Source organism: Staurois parvus, unplaced genomic scaffold (assembly GCF_062004578.1).
Source record: "Staurois parvus isolate SC_StPar_1 unplaced genomic scaffold, SC_StPar_1.0 ptg000604l, whole genome shotgun sequence".
NCBI lineage: Eukaryota > Metazoa > Chordata > Amphibia > Anura > Ranidae > Staurois > Staurois parvus.
This window is the reverse complement of record NW_028318400.1, coordinates 2,240,828-2,255,104: the sequence shown is the minus strand read 5'-3', so window position 1 is coordinate 2,255,104 and position 14,277 is coordinate 2,240,828.

The following is a 14,277-nucleotide window of genomic DNA, read 5'->3' as shown; positions in this document are numbered from 1 at the left end:
TAGTCTCTCTATGATCTGTTCAGCCCTTATAATTTCAAACCAACTCTCCTTCCTCAGATTAATAACTTGATCCAATCATTTAAATTGGACTGGTTAGACTGTGATCCAATCAGCCTGATGTCGCCTTTTTATAGTTTTAAACCAACCTTGCATCCACAGACTTCCATGGAAATGTAAATATTTGTTTTCTGGAAGTGATAAAGAATTATCTAGCATAATAAATTGATATATTAAACAAGGGGTTGTATTGAAGGCTTTGTTTGGTTTCTGTTGGCCTAGCTGCAACTAAAACTCATTCTTTTCACGTGCATATATAGTAGAAGTTTAAGAACAAGGAAGAATGAGATTTTTATGGAGTTTGTCATTATGATGGGAATTAGAAAAAAAACGTTCAAACAGGGATGAAGACAGAAATACAAACTTTTTGGTGGAATGGGAAAGGGTTAGGACCTTGACAGGTTCTTATTGATGTATGTGTTCTCACAAAGATGATGTAGGGCAGCGCAGTGGCTAAATAGTTAGCACTTTTGCCTGGCAGTACTAGGGTCATTGGTTCAAGTCCCAACCACAGCACCACCTGGCTGGAGTTTGAATGTTCTCCCTGTGCCTGTGTGGGTTTAACTCCAGGTGCTCCAGTTTCCTCCTATACTCCAAAGCACATCGGTAGGTTAAATTGATACTGTCTAAATTGTCCCTAGTATGTGTATGTGTGAATGTAAGTTAGGGACTTTAGATTGTACGCTCCTTGAGGGTTAGGGAGTAATGTGAATGTACAATACACAGTGCTCAGCATAAATGAGTATACCCCTTTTTGAAAAGTAAGATTTTAATCAATATCTCAATGAACACAAGAACGATTTCCAAAATTGAGTTTTCTAGAACATTTGTTTAGCTCATTACATGGAAGGTTAATAATATAACTCAGATTACAAAATCTTCAGTTTTAATCAATATTGTTGATGCAAAAATGAATACACCCCACAACAAAAACTACTGCATCTAATATTTTGTATGACCTCCATGATTTGTGAGGACAGCATCAAGTCTTCTAGGCATGGAATGAGCAACTTGGCGACATATTGCAACATCTATCTTTTTCCATTCTTCAAGAACCACTCCTTTCAGAGCCTGGATGCTGGATGGAGAGTGATCCTCAACTTGTCTCTTTATAATTCTCCTAGGCGTTCATTTGGGTGCAGATCAGGAGACATACTTGGTCACTGAATCACTTTCTTGAAAAATGCAACAGTGGCTTTAGATGTGTGTTTTGGATCATTGTCATGTTGGAAAAGTGCACAGGACCAATGGTCGTAGCAACTTATCTTTCAATATAGAGCAGTACATCTGTGAATTCATGATACCATCAATGGAATGCAGCTCCCCGACACCAGCAGCACTCATTCAGCCCCACAGAAGGACACTGCCAACACCATGTTTCACTGTAGGCACCATGCATTTTTCTTTGTACTCCTCACCTTTGCAACGCCATACATTTTTGAAGCCATCAGTTCCAAAAACATTTATTTTGGTCTCATCACTCCAGAGTACAGAGTCCCAGTAGTCTTCTTCTTTTTCAGCATGTGCCCTGGCAAATTCTAGACAAGCTTTTTTGTGCATGGGCTTTAGGAGAGGCTACCTTCATGGACGACACCCATGCATGCCATTTCTCTGCCGTGTACACCGTATTGTGTCATGGGAAACAATCACCCCAGTTTGGCTTTCTACTTCTTTACCTAACTGCACTGAACTTGCATGGTGATTTTCTTCAACCTTTCTCATCTGCAGATGCTCCTGTCGAGGTGTGAACGTCTGTGGATGGCCTGGACAGCTCTCTGAGATGGTTACAGATCTATCTTTGTTAAATTTTTGTATCACTTCTGCTACAGTATTCTGACTGATAAATAAAGCTTTGCTGATCTTCTTGTATCCTTTGCCTTTTTTGTGTAAAGAAATTATTTTCTTTCTCAGGCCTTGTGACATTTCTTTTCCATGTGGTGCCATTGCTGACAGCATGAAATGGGAAGGGGTTTTCTTTGTTAAGTAATGCCCTTTTATAATTAAACTCACCTGTAATTTAATTTTTTCCTAAGAATGTCATTGGGGTGTATTCATTTTTGCAACATGGTCTTTAATGAATTTGTTAGAAAAAATACTTTTTTGTGTTTGCAAATGAACAAATCTTGTTTGCAATCAATGGCCCTCATTTGTGGGAGTATTTTGTAGTATAGTGTCCCATTGAAAATGTGGATTCTGAAAGGAAAATAAAGGTTTTCTGACAAATCTGTTGGGGTCTATACATTTATGCTTAGCACTGTATATGTAAAGCGCTGCGTAAATTGATGGCGCTATATAAGTACCTGTAATAAATGTAGCCTCACTTCCTCTCTAGGTAATGGGCGAGAGACAGCATAGCCAGCATTTCTCTAGAGGAACTTCCCCAGAAGGAAAATAGACATCAATTAGAGCTCAACCAAACCCTTCCCTACTAGACAACAGAAGAAGACATTTTAGACAGGAGATATAAAAGACACAAAGTAATGAAGCTTTATATTTATTAACACATCATTAAATGCATTTTTAAGGCAAGCAGTGCAGGTACCTCAAGATGACTGGGTAAATGCTCTCTTGCAACCCCTTGTAGAACAGTGCTCAGAAAAAAGTGGTTGTAAAGGCTCAAGATTTTTTACCTACACACATTCTATGCATGAAAGTAAAAAAAGTTCTGTGTGCAGCAGTCCCCTGCAGCCCCCCTACTACTTACCAGTGCCCCACTGTGATTCTGCTATGTGCACGAGAGCCTCGGCTTTCTGGCTGTTGGCTCCCGCTGCTGTCAATCACAGCCAGTAAACCAATGAGGAGAGAGAGGGGGCAGGGCCAAGCCAGGGTTGTGTGTGTGAATGGACACACAGAGCTCTGGCTTGGAAGAGAGCCCACTTGGGTGCCCCCATAGCAAGCTCCTTGCTCTGGGGGCACTTGGCAGGAGAGAGGGGCCAAGAGCACCAGTGGGGAACCTGAGAAGAGGATCGGGGCTGTTCTGTGCAAAACCATTACACAGAGCAGGTAAGTATGACATGTTTGTTATCTTTTTTTTTAATTGCCTTTAATATCACATTAAGAAAGGGAGAAGCAGTACTAGGAACCAGTCAACTGTGCTGCACTGCTCATGTTTTTACAATAGACATGCTAATAGGAGGGCAGATGAGCTAATCAATTTGCTTCTTTCACTGTCCCATCACAGACTGGGAGGAGGAACAGAAGGGAGGAATCTGCAGCAGAGAAGAATCAGCCTACCCGCCCTGCCAGATAATGATCCCAGTACCAGACAATGATCCCAGTACCAATCTGACTTCATCTTTCATCACTGTTGCAGATGTCTTTTCTATAAAGGTGTGCTTGTTCTCTTTTTCTTTTGCCTCCTTTCCATTAGAGATGAATTCTTTGTGGACAACTTTGAGCATACGTATTGAATTTGGAGCTAAAATTAATTTTTTTGTAATTCAAGGATCTTTTGGAAATTGATCTTTGTTTTTTCAAATTTGTTTACATCTTGAATGTCTTTTCATCTTCATCTTTACAAATGTGGTTGTTTAGTTTATTCGTAGGCTACATTCACACTTGCGTATTAACCCAAATGTACATACACGCAAGAACCCCAGCGCCGGGTCCTGGCATCTAACTGGGGGAGTCAACTGCATTGAAAGCAGTGAGAACCTGCCTGCTGATTGCATCCACTCATATGTAATCGCTATGCAGCAATCACCTTTCTGTAATGCTTGGGAAACACCAACTGCTCAATAATTCCACCATTCTTCTTATGCATTTGGTAGGAAAAGTCCTAATTTCAAACAAGGTCAGGAATATATATCCTTCCCCTGGTACACCATTTGTTCTGTATATCATCATTGTGTTGAGTAGGGAGCCATCTATTGGGCATTCACTGCAATTGCACCCTTATCAATAAAGAACAGGAAGTGTCTCACGTTTGTTAACCGCTTTCCTGCCACCCTAGAGCAGAAATACTGCTACAGGGTGGCAGAAGGGTGCAAAATTGCGTACAGTATATATACATGATTTTGCATTTCCGGGTAGGGGGCATGCGTACCCGCACAAGCTCAACAGCCAGTGGCTTTTCTGGGACAGGAAACATTTAATATTTTCCTGGGATGCCAATCTTTAGACCACCCCCTGTTTTTTTGTTCTTCTTCCCATCCACTTCTTCAGTTGCTAGGGGAGAGCGTGGCTTTGGGTGAAAAGTATGTAGAGAGACATTCAAGTCATCAACCGCAAAGTACTGTACCTCTGAATGCTTTCCACAAGAAGATCAGCAGGGTCACGTTGGCTCACCCATTTTTGCATTGCAATAGGTAAGGTCCTTAGGTTGTGAACCATTACTACCAGCTCAATGATCTTTACCTCAGAAAGGGACTGCAGTTGTAGCCATTTCTGGACACCATGAATAGGTCAAACATCTGTGAACGTTGAAATTTTCCAACTTGGTAGGATCAGATGCTGACCAGCTGTGCTTGTACCACCAGCAATTTCTGCTTGACCTTGTCATAATCCACAGCATCCACAGACTCCAAATCATAGTAGGCTTTCTGTGACTCACCGTTAGCAAGGGGTCACCAGTTCTACCCACTGTTTCTTACGCCAGCCTTCCTTCAAGGTAGTTATTTGAAATGTTGCCAAAAAGGCCTCTGGGCCATCATCAGCTGACATCTTGGACAGGAAGGGACCAGCATAGATGGTTGAGATGTTGTTGGGAGCACCTGTAGCTTTTCCTGGAGTCCTCTGTCAAAGCGTCTACATCACCTCTGTCAGAGACTATCAGGCTTTGCAAATGGATTCCTTTTTATAGGGTGACAATGCTCTGTCCCTGTCTCCTACATGTGAAATTTTGAAATCAGGCCTTGAGCGTTGGTTTTGTTATTTTATTGAAGGGATTACACTTGGTTGGGGTAAGGAGTGCACAGGAAGCCCAAGGGAACCAAAATCTGAGGACAAACTTCCTGAACTATTCACAGCTTCTTCTCTCTGACACACAGTCTCTGTTTGAGTGCTAGAGTGACAGAGTCCTGACTGTAGGTCCACAATATAGCTGCAAGGTGCCTAAGCTCTTTCTCTAATATATTTGTGGATACTCACTTGAATCCACTACAGTTATCCTAGAGGATGAATAAGGCTACTATGCACCAAGAAATGGTTCTTCAATTTTGTTTTCATCACTCATATCTCTAAACACTGCTTCTACCTCATAGGCCTAAGCTGTTCCTCCTGCTGTTTGGAATGTGGACATTTGGATGCAGATTTGTACCATACACTTTGATTGCTGGGCAGCAGATGGTTAAGAGGCTCTCCGCAGTGTCTGCACCTTGCCCATGCTCCGACCAGTTCAGTAGGGCTCCTGCAATCAGGACAAATGAGGCATAATCTTTCTGTGCCCTTGATCATCCTCAGAGCAAAGCGGCCGTGATGCTCAAGGCAGACCCCCGTTTCCACTAGGGTCAGCTCTGGATGGTGAATTTTGAATAGACCGGCAAAATGCTCTCCATCTTTTTCCTCTCATGCTCTCCCTCAACGTGGTGGGTGTAGTGGGCAGTTTTAGGTACAGGCATTTGGGCGCAATCTTGGGTGTGCTGGTATGCATGGCCATGCCCTTCCTCGCAATCTGTTGGCGCTGGTCAGACCACCGTGCTGGGACCACCTGTGTGCCAACTTGAGGCAAATTTCAATCTCAGTAATGGCAGTATCCTGCTGGCAGGGCACGAACAAAATACTGGCTAGCGCTGAACATCGGTTTCCAACCACCACTGAATAGTTGCACGTACACAGTAAAGGTTGAGAGCGTTGCTGTCCTACAGTGGTTGCCATGGGAATTGGCGGGGTACAGAGAACACACCCCTCTGAATGCAAAGTCACAATCAGAGTTGCTAAATTCAATCTTCACAAAGCAATAATGTATTTGTAATCCATCGTTCGTAGCAACTAGACAGATTACTGTTTGAGCATAGTCACTTGTTGTCGCCACTTGTACAGCAGTGCACACACTGATTTGCAGCCATAAGCTGTCCCAGTTGCTCCGGGCAATGGCAAGCACATATATAGTGAGCATGTTACTGTCCTTTACAGTCACATAGTCTTTGTTGGTGGCCACCTGGGTAGCAGCAAAAGGACATCTGTGCATAGATGAGTCTATGGCGATGGCGAGCTGGACAGCGGGTGTATCAGACATTTCACAGAGTTCAGCAACACAAACAAGGCACAGCCTTTCTACGAACTACCTGGGCAGCAGAACAAAGACTTTTGATAGGCTCAGCCTGGTTTACTGGGTTCCGTGACACTTTCTCTTCAAAGACTTTTGATAGGCCCAGCCTGGTTTACTGGGTTCCGTGACACTTTCTCTTCAAAGACTTTTGATAGGCCCAGCCTGGTTTACTGGGTTCTGTGACACTTTCTCTTCAGGCTCGTTCGTTGCTAGGGTTGAGAGCAGCAGCCTCACATCTTCCTGACTCACACCACCACATTCCAACTCCTGCCACTGAGCAGACTCTAACACTTTTAAGGGAGTCCAACCCCTTGCCAAGCCTCCTGTTGGGAATTGGCTGAGGTCCCTCAAAGGTGCAACCAACCACTCCTCAGATCCATCTACTGCCTCCAAGGCCCTCCTCTGAAAGCCTCAGAGCCAGGGGAAATTCCAGAGGGGCTGGCCTGCAGAGCCTCTCAGCCCTGACCAAACTTTTACGCCCCTGACTATCTCACCTGAGCTGCTATTCAGCTCCTCTCCCTAGTCATCAGGCATCTAGCTCCACATAGTATAACTAGGAGGGTGCTACTTTGATTTAGCAATTTTTTTCTTAATTCTTTAAATCCTAGTTCTTCTACTCCTAAAGTGGTTCTAAAGCCCAAACATTTTTTACCTTTGTGATACTTTTAGATAAAAGTATCTCCCCCTCACTCCGCTCAGTACTTACCACACTCAATCCAGCCAATGCTAGTCCTGTATGCAGTGGCTCTCTCCCCTCACTTCATGGTCTCACAGGCTTTGCAGAGGCAACAGAAGCCATTGGTTCCCACTACTGTCAGTTAAAATGGATCTGCACCAGACCCATCCATTTTTTTTCAGCCCCGCTCACCTTCAGGTGGTATCTGCAGATTTCAGATACTCACCCATCCAGCAGATCCTGCCTTGTCCCTATGAGATCCTTTCATGCCTGGCCACAGCTCTGTGTGCCACTGGGGCTTCCTGGCTTAGGGGGCGAGCCTCCTGATGACGCACCTATAGGCCCGCCCCCTCCTCCTTTCCTCTATGGAAGGATATGCCTCCCAGGATGTCACATGCATATCCTGGGAGGCACAGCAGGCAATGTGCCTGTCATTGAATGGCATGCATCAATAGGGGGGGCCAGACATTTTTACTAAAAAAAAGATATGAAAAAAACTGTGATACCTATCGAGTGGAGGAAGGAGGGGTGGAGTGGGGGGAAGTAGTGAACGAGGGTAAAGGTGCACATTTAATCCTGTGAGTAGAGGCAGGGCCAAGCTGTGCTGTCTGTGTCTATAGGATAGAGCCTGCAGGTGTGCCATAAAATGAAGCTGCTCTCTATTGTGGCACACTTGGAAGAAGAGGACCCTGTAGTGCCAGCAGGGGAACCCAGAAAAGGAGGTTTGAGGCTGCCCAGTGTAATTCCAGTGCACAGAGCAGATCCGTATACATCTGTTTGTTTTTTTAATTTTTGCATTTACAATTGCTTTAAACTCCTCCTATCATTTCTCCTTGTTTACCACACTAACAGAAAAATGATTTGGGAAAGGAGACTAAATAGGGAGCCTTTTGAACTCCATTTAGGCAGGAACAGTGTAGAGATTTGGTTCCTCAATCAACATCATTGTGGTACATTAATATAGTGAAGAAGCAAAAGGTACTGTAAGTAGGATTTCTGCAGAGGTAACATAGGCAGTGGCTGCTAGAGGTTATTGCACATCATTACTGCTCACCCATTGGTTGCTAGAGGTTACTGCACATCATTACAGCTCACTGATTGGTTACTAGAGGTTACTACACATCATTAACACTCACCCATTGGTTGCTAGAGGTTACTGTACATCATTATTGCTAACTGATTGATTGCTAGAGGTTACTGCACATTATTACTGCTCACTGATTGGTTGCTAAATGTTACTGCACATTATTAACACTCACCCATTGGTTGCTAGAGGTTACTGCACATCATTAATGCTCACTCATTGGTTGCTATAGGTTACTGCTCATCATTAACACTTACCCATTGGTTACTAAATGTTACTGCACATTATTACTACTGACTGATTGCCTGTAACTCGCAGCGTCCTCCTCTGCAAACTGCTTGGTCCAGCCGCTGCATTAATAATCTCCCCTTCTGCTGACAGAAGAAGGGCGAGGGAGAAGAATCCACACCCAGCCTGCTGTGTGTGTTTGATATTCACCCAGCTAACCGGAGAAGGGGGGGGCCAGTAGGGGAACACAGAGAGCCGCTCTATCTCACTCCTTGTCACAAACGCTCTGGTCCTGACAGAGGGAGTAGCATCACTTGTGGGCTCTATCACATACTGCCCACAGCAATGCCTATCCACTGTCACAGTGTGGCCGCCTGAATTAACCAGCAGGGAGAACAAGCAGGGGGGATCAGCTGCACCTGCTACATCTGTAAATATTAATAAATAATAATAATCTGTAATGTAAATAATATAAAGATATTTGTTGGCAGTGTGGACTCAAGGGGCAGCTGTTTTGGGCCCCACAACAATGACTGGGCCCAGGGCAGCTGCCCCTTTTGCCATGTGTTTAAGACGGCCCTAACTACAGCATATTTGCAGATATGCTTAGTGGATTCTGGAAAATGCATGTTGCATTGTGGCTGAATCATTGTGGTAGTGAAGGTTTAAGATTATTACTGTTAGAGACCACAAGACTGATTTACAAAAATAATAATATTAAATATTAAGGATGCTATGATTAATTAATTCAAAAAATATTTTCAAATCTCTGTCTAGTTTCTTTCTGAAGTAATAGGATATTTATGGGAATTGTATGTCTTGGTCCACCATCAAAGGAAGTGTTTCCTTTTGTCAGTAATGGAGATGGGTTGGAGAAAGTTGTTTTTTCTCCACTGAGGAACCCAATTTGAAATGTTCTTAGATTCAATGGGCCCACTTTACAATCTCTCACACACCACTCTCTGACCAGTCTCTGGTATATCGATAAGTGACTGTGGCTTTTCCTCTCTGTGCCTTCTGGCACTTTCTTATTGACTCAGTCAGTAATCCCCAGCCTTAGGCTGGCCATACACTATACAATTTTCTGTCCAATTTTTGCCCAATTTCCTTTAGATTTACCTTCAACTATGTAGTGCAAGGGCCCACCTAATTGGATAGAATTGAAAGTGTTGTTAGTTTTGACCTCCTATTATATGGTTTTTGGTAAATCTAAACAAAAAATCTCAAGAAAATTGTATAATGTACGGACAGCCTTACAGTGCAGCTTTACATACCTTGATGATCCCCGAGCTCTGTGTCATCTACCTCTGTCCTCTGAACTATGCGTCATCTACTATTGATCTCTGAACTCTGCTTCACTTATTCCTGACCCCTTAATTGCCTCACTTACTATTCACCCCTGAATTCTTTCTCACCTACTCCTGACCCCTGAACTGTGCATCACTTACTACTGACCCCTGAACCCCGCCTCACTTACTACTGTTCATTGAATTCTGCCTCACTTATTACTGACTCCTGAACTCTCCATAATTTACTACTGACCCCTGAACACTGCCTCACGTATCAATGATGCCTGAACTCTGTCTCACTTGCTACTGAGCCCTGAACTCTGCCTCACTTACTACTTACCCCTGAACTCTACCTCACTTACTACACTCCCCTGAACTCTGCCTCACTTACTACACTCCCCTGAACTCTGCCTCACTTACTACACTCCCCTGAACTCTGTGTCACTTACTACTGAGCCCTGAACTCTGCCTCACTTACTACTTACCCCTGAACTCTACCTCACTTACTACACTCCCCTGAACTCTGCCTCACTTACTACACTCCCCTGAACTCTGTGTCACTTACTACTGATCCCTGAACTCTGCCTCACTTACTACTGACCCCTGAACTATACCTCACTTACTACACTCCCCTGAACTCTGTGTCACTTACTACTGATCCCTGAACTCTGCCTCACTTACTACTGACCCCTGAACTCTACCTCACTTACTACACTCCCCCAAACTCTGTGTCACTTACTACTGATCCCTCAACCCTGCCTCACTTAATATTGATCCCTTAACCTTGACTCCACTTACTACTAACCCCTGAACTCTGCCGTACTTACTACTGAACCCTGAACTCTGCATCACCTACTACAGACCGCTGAACTCTGTGTCACTTACTACTGATCCCTGAACTCTCCCTCACTTACTACTGACCCCTGAGCTCTCCCTCACTACTGACCCTGAATCCTGCTTCACTTACTGTTGACCCTGAACTCTGCATCACTTACTACTAACCTCTGAACACTGCCTCACTTTTCACTGACTTCTGAACTTTGCATCACTTACTACTGACCCCTGAACCCCACCTTACTGACTGCTGACGTTTGAACTTTGCCGTACTACTGACCCCTAAACTCTGCTCCACTTATCACTGGCTTCTGAACTCTGCCTCACTTACTAGTGAACCTTTTAATCTCTTACCACTGAACCTCTGCACTCTGCATCCCTTTAAGCCACAACCAATATTCAGCGCAATGAAAACCACACCTAATTTTAGCTGGAAGGAGATTCCAACTTATGATCTTGTATACAAGCCCACTGCTTTCAATGAACTCCCGCATAGCCAACCTTACTGAGTAGATTCAAAGGGTGCCATATTTTGCCACTCTTGGAATTTTGGAGCTAAACTCCCACCTTTCCCAACAGGAATAAAAAAATCTACAGCCTTGTCCCCGTCTAATCATGGCCAGCTTACATTCAAGATCTTGTATGCTTTTGTCTGTTGCTAGGGAGTGTCCTCAGGAGATGGAGCTAAAATAAACAATATTGCTGAATTATGAATATATTCATTTCTCTCTGGAAATTCACTAGGAGGTTTATTGCTGGCAGTGCATGCTGGGAGAAATTATAAATATTTGGGGTGTCCTAGGAGAATGTTCTTTGCCCTGCCAGGGTTTGCCTAGTAAGGAGATTGTTCTTTAGGTCTTTTGCCTCCTAGGCCTGTTACCTAGGAATGGTCACTGCTGAAAGAGGTGCATCAACCTGGGTCTAGGGAATTTATGTTGCTTTGCATGAGGATACATCCAGGGGAAGTGGAGCATCTTGGTAGGAGGCTTCGCTGCTATGTATAACCTACTGCTGGTTGCAGAAAGTTCTGACTGCTCATCCTATAAGGTATTTGTGCTACCTGGTTTTGCTTAAAGTGGTAAGAAAGTTTTTTCATGTTTTATCTACAGGTAAGCCTTTAACCTCCCTAGCGGTCTGATTATGTCCATATTCTGTGCTCAAAGCGGTACATTTTTTTGCATGGAAATATGTATTTTTTTATTGTAGGCCTGTAATTTTTAAGAATAACTCACTGAAATCTGTCCGAACAAGAGTCTAGTAAACATCCCGGGTATGTTAAAATTTGAAACACGAAATCATAAATTATAATGTAATAAATAATCATAAAAAATAATAATATAATAATAAAAAATTTAATTCAATAATATAATCAAACCAAAAACACTGAAATTTGAAAAATAGCGCCAAGTTCGCACATCACTGAGCAAAGTCTCAAAATTGTTTTCAGTGTCTGATGACGAATTTCCCCACGAATCATTATCACTCAATTCTGCAAGTAGTTTTAATTTACTATCGCTGTTCTCTAGCTGGTCTAAAACCGATTTTGACCTAAAGGGATGCTTTTTGGACACCATGGACATTTCTCAGTTTCCAGGCAGAAAGAACAGTAAAAATGTAGGCAGAGCACAGGACAAAGCACTCGGGACAAAATGTATGTGAAATGGTTTGATACAGTAATGTTGTACTATGTTATTTTAGTGAATTTAGTGAATGTCCCTTTTTGTCATTTTCAAATTTCCCGCCGTTCTGTCCCCGTACGTCCCGACGTAGCAGGGGACGGAACCCAGAAGACAGATGCCGGCATCAGCCGGAGGACATTGCCGGGGACACTGCAGGGAGGGACATCGTGGGAGCGCAGGACAAGGTAAGTGAAGAACAGATCCTGGAGCAGCGCCGCATGGTAAGCCCGAGTGTAGCTCTGGGTTACCGCTTGTGGTACTGAAACTTTACCCCGAGCTACACTCAGAGGTTAATAAGGCTTACCTGTAGGTACTGCAAATATCTCCTAAAGGTGCATCGCGATATTTACTTCAACAGCACCAGTGATGTCACCGGCACATGCGCACTGCGCTCTCAATAGACAGCGTGGGAGAGCCTTGCCACGGGCTGAGACTCCAGCATGCATGCGCAGGAGTTACGTCACCTCGGTACGGCCAGTCAAACGGCCACAGCTTTGGAACCCAGAATTAAGACTGGGTGAAGATGGAAGCCTCAGGGAGCTGTGACAGAGTTCTGCTGGAGGGCTTAGTTTTCAAGTGTTTCATAATGTACTAGTATGTGATGCATACTAGCACATTATGCTCTTAACATGCAGGGAGAAGTTTTTTTTAGATTTTTACAGCCACTTTAACAGTCTGCCAAAAGGTCCATAAAGTCCTTAAAGGTCCATACCCTTTATTGCCTCTTGCCAGTAGTGAATTCTGGAGCAAGTTTTGTCTATTTTTGCCCTTAAAAAAAATAGCTGACAAAAGTTGTTAGGATCGCAAATCTGGAACCTATAGGAATCAACTCAAACCCATGGTAGCGGCGAACCCGATCCTCATCTCTATACATACTTCTGACTAATTGTGTCGTTTTTAGCAAAGCACAAATAGTCATTACATTTCCCTCTGATATTTCACCAGTATATTCATGCTATTCTAATGCATAAGTATGTTATTGTAACTCTAGGTGGGACTACCAATGTGTAAAGATGTGAGTGCTCAGGAGTTGGACTGGCAACATGCAAAGAAACAGAGGGGGAACGGGCTTAGTGCATTACCTTTTAAAAGATAATTTTTTATGTAAATAAATGGTAATATACTCACAAAGGAACAAATATTAAAGGCACATCATGTAAAGTACAGCAAGGTCCAGTCACACTGGATGATTTCCATAATGGGACTCCTAGATCTCCAAATGGTTGACGCGTTTCGAGGACTTGCCTCTTCCTCAATGATGCTTTGGTCCTCTCCATGTGCAGCACAGTGTCTGGATTCCATTGTAAATGCCCACCATACTGCTTCCAAGGGTCAATCACTCTCACTGTGTCCCTAATTGATCATACTTCTCCAAGGATCTATGCAAGTAATTTGGATTTGTTTCCATCCACATGATATTCAACAGCTCACATCTACGATAATGCTGCATGCCATCACTCTATAGTTTATTTTGATTGACTCATAGCCTATATACTCATATTCACCAACTAGCGTGTGTCAATCTTTAGCTACAAACTTAAGAGAATGGCTGTTACCTAAAGTGTTAAACACATATAGTATATTATATGTATCTTTAACCACATATTTACCATCTTTTTAAAAACATTTATTTCTACCAACAAACAACAGTAATGGACCTTAGCAACTCTTAATAGCTTCAAAATATTATAAGAAAAGACCTCTGTAAATTCCAACCCATCTATTCTTAACGGGACTTTACATAAAACAACCTGTTTTTTTATATTCCCTTTTCTAGAAAAGTCTGACATACCAGGTAATTATTACTTAACCCTTATTATCATTCTTAAAAGGGACTTTATTTTTATAGAGATGGGCCCAATCTCCATGTTTTACTTTCAGTGATGGTTCACACACATCTTTATCAAAAATGCATACAAAGTGCTTTCAATGTATTCCAATGACCCTAGTTCATAGCATTGCAGTGCATTCCACAGCAGTTAAAACTAGAACATGCTCCATTTTTTCTGTATGGAATGCATTTGCAAAGTGACAAAATGCATAAAAGCGCACCATAATGCACATGTCCTGAATTGAGATGAAGGAAAAAAGAGGGGGAAACATGCGCTAGAATACATAAAAAATGCATCAAAAATGCACTGGAACACAAAATGCATCAAAAATGTGAATACAGAAATGCACATGGAATGCTGAAATTGTGGTGTAAACAAGCCCTTAAGCCG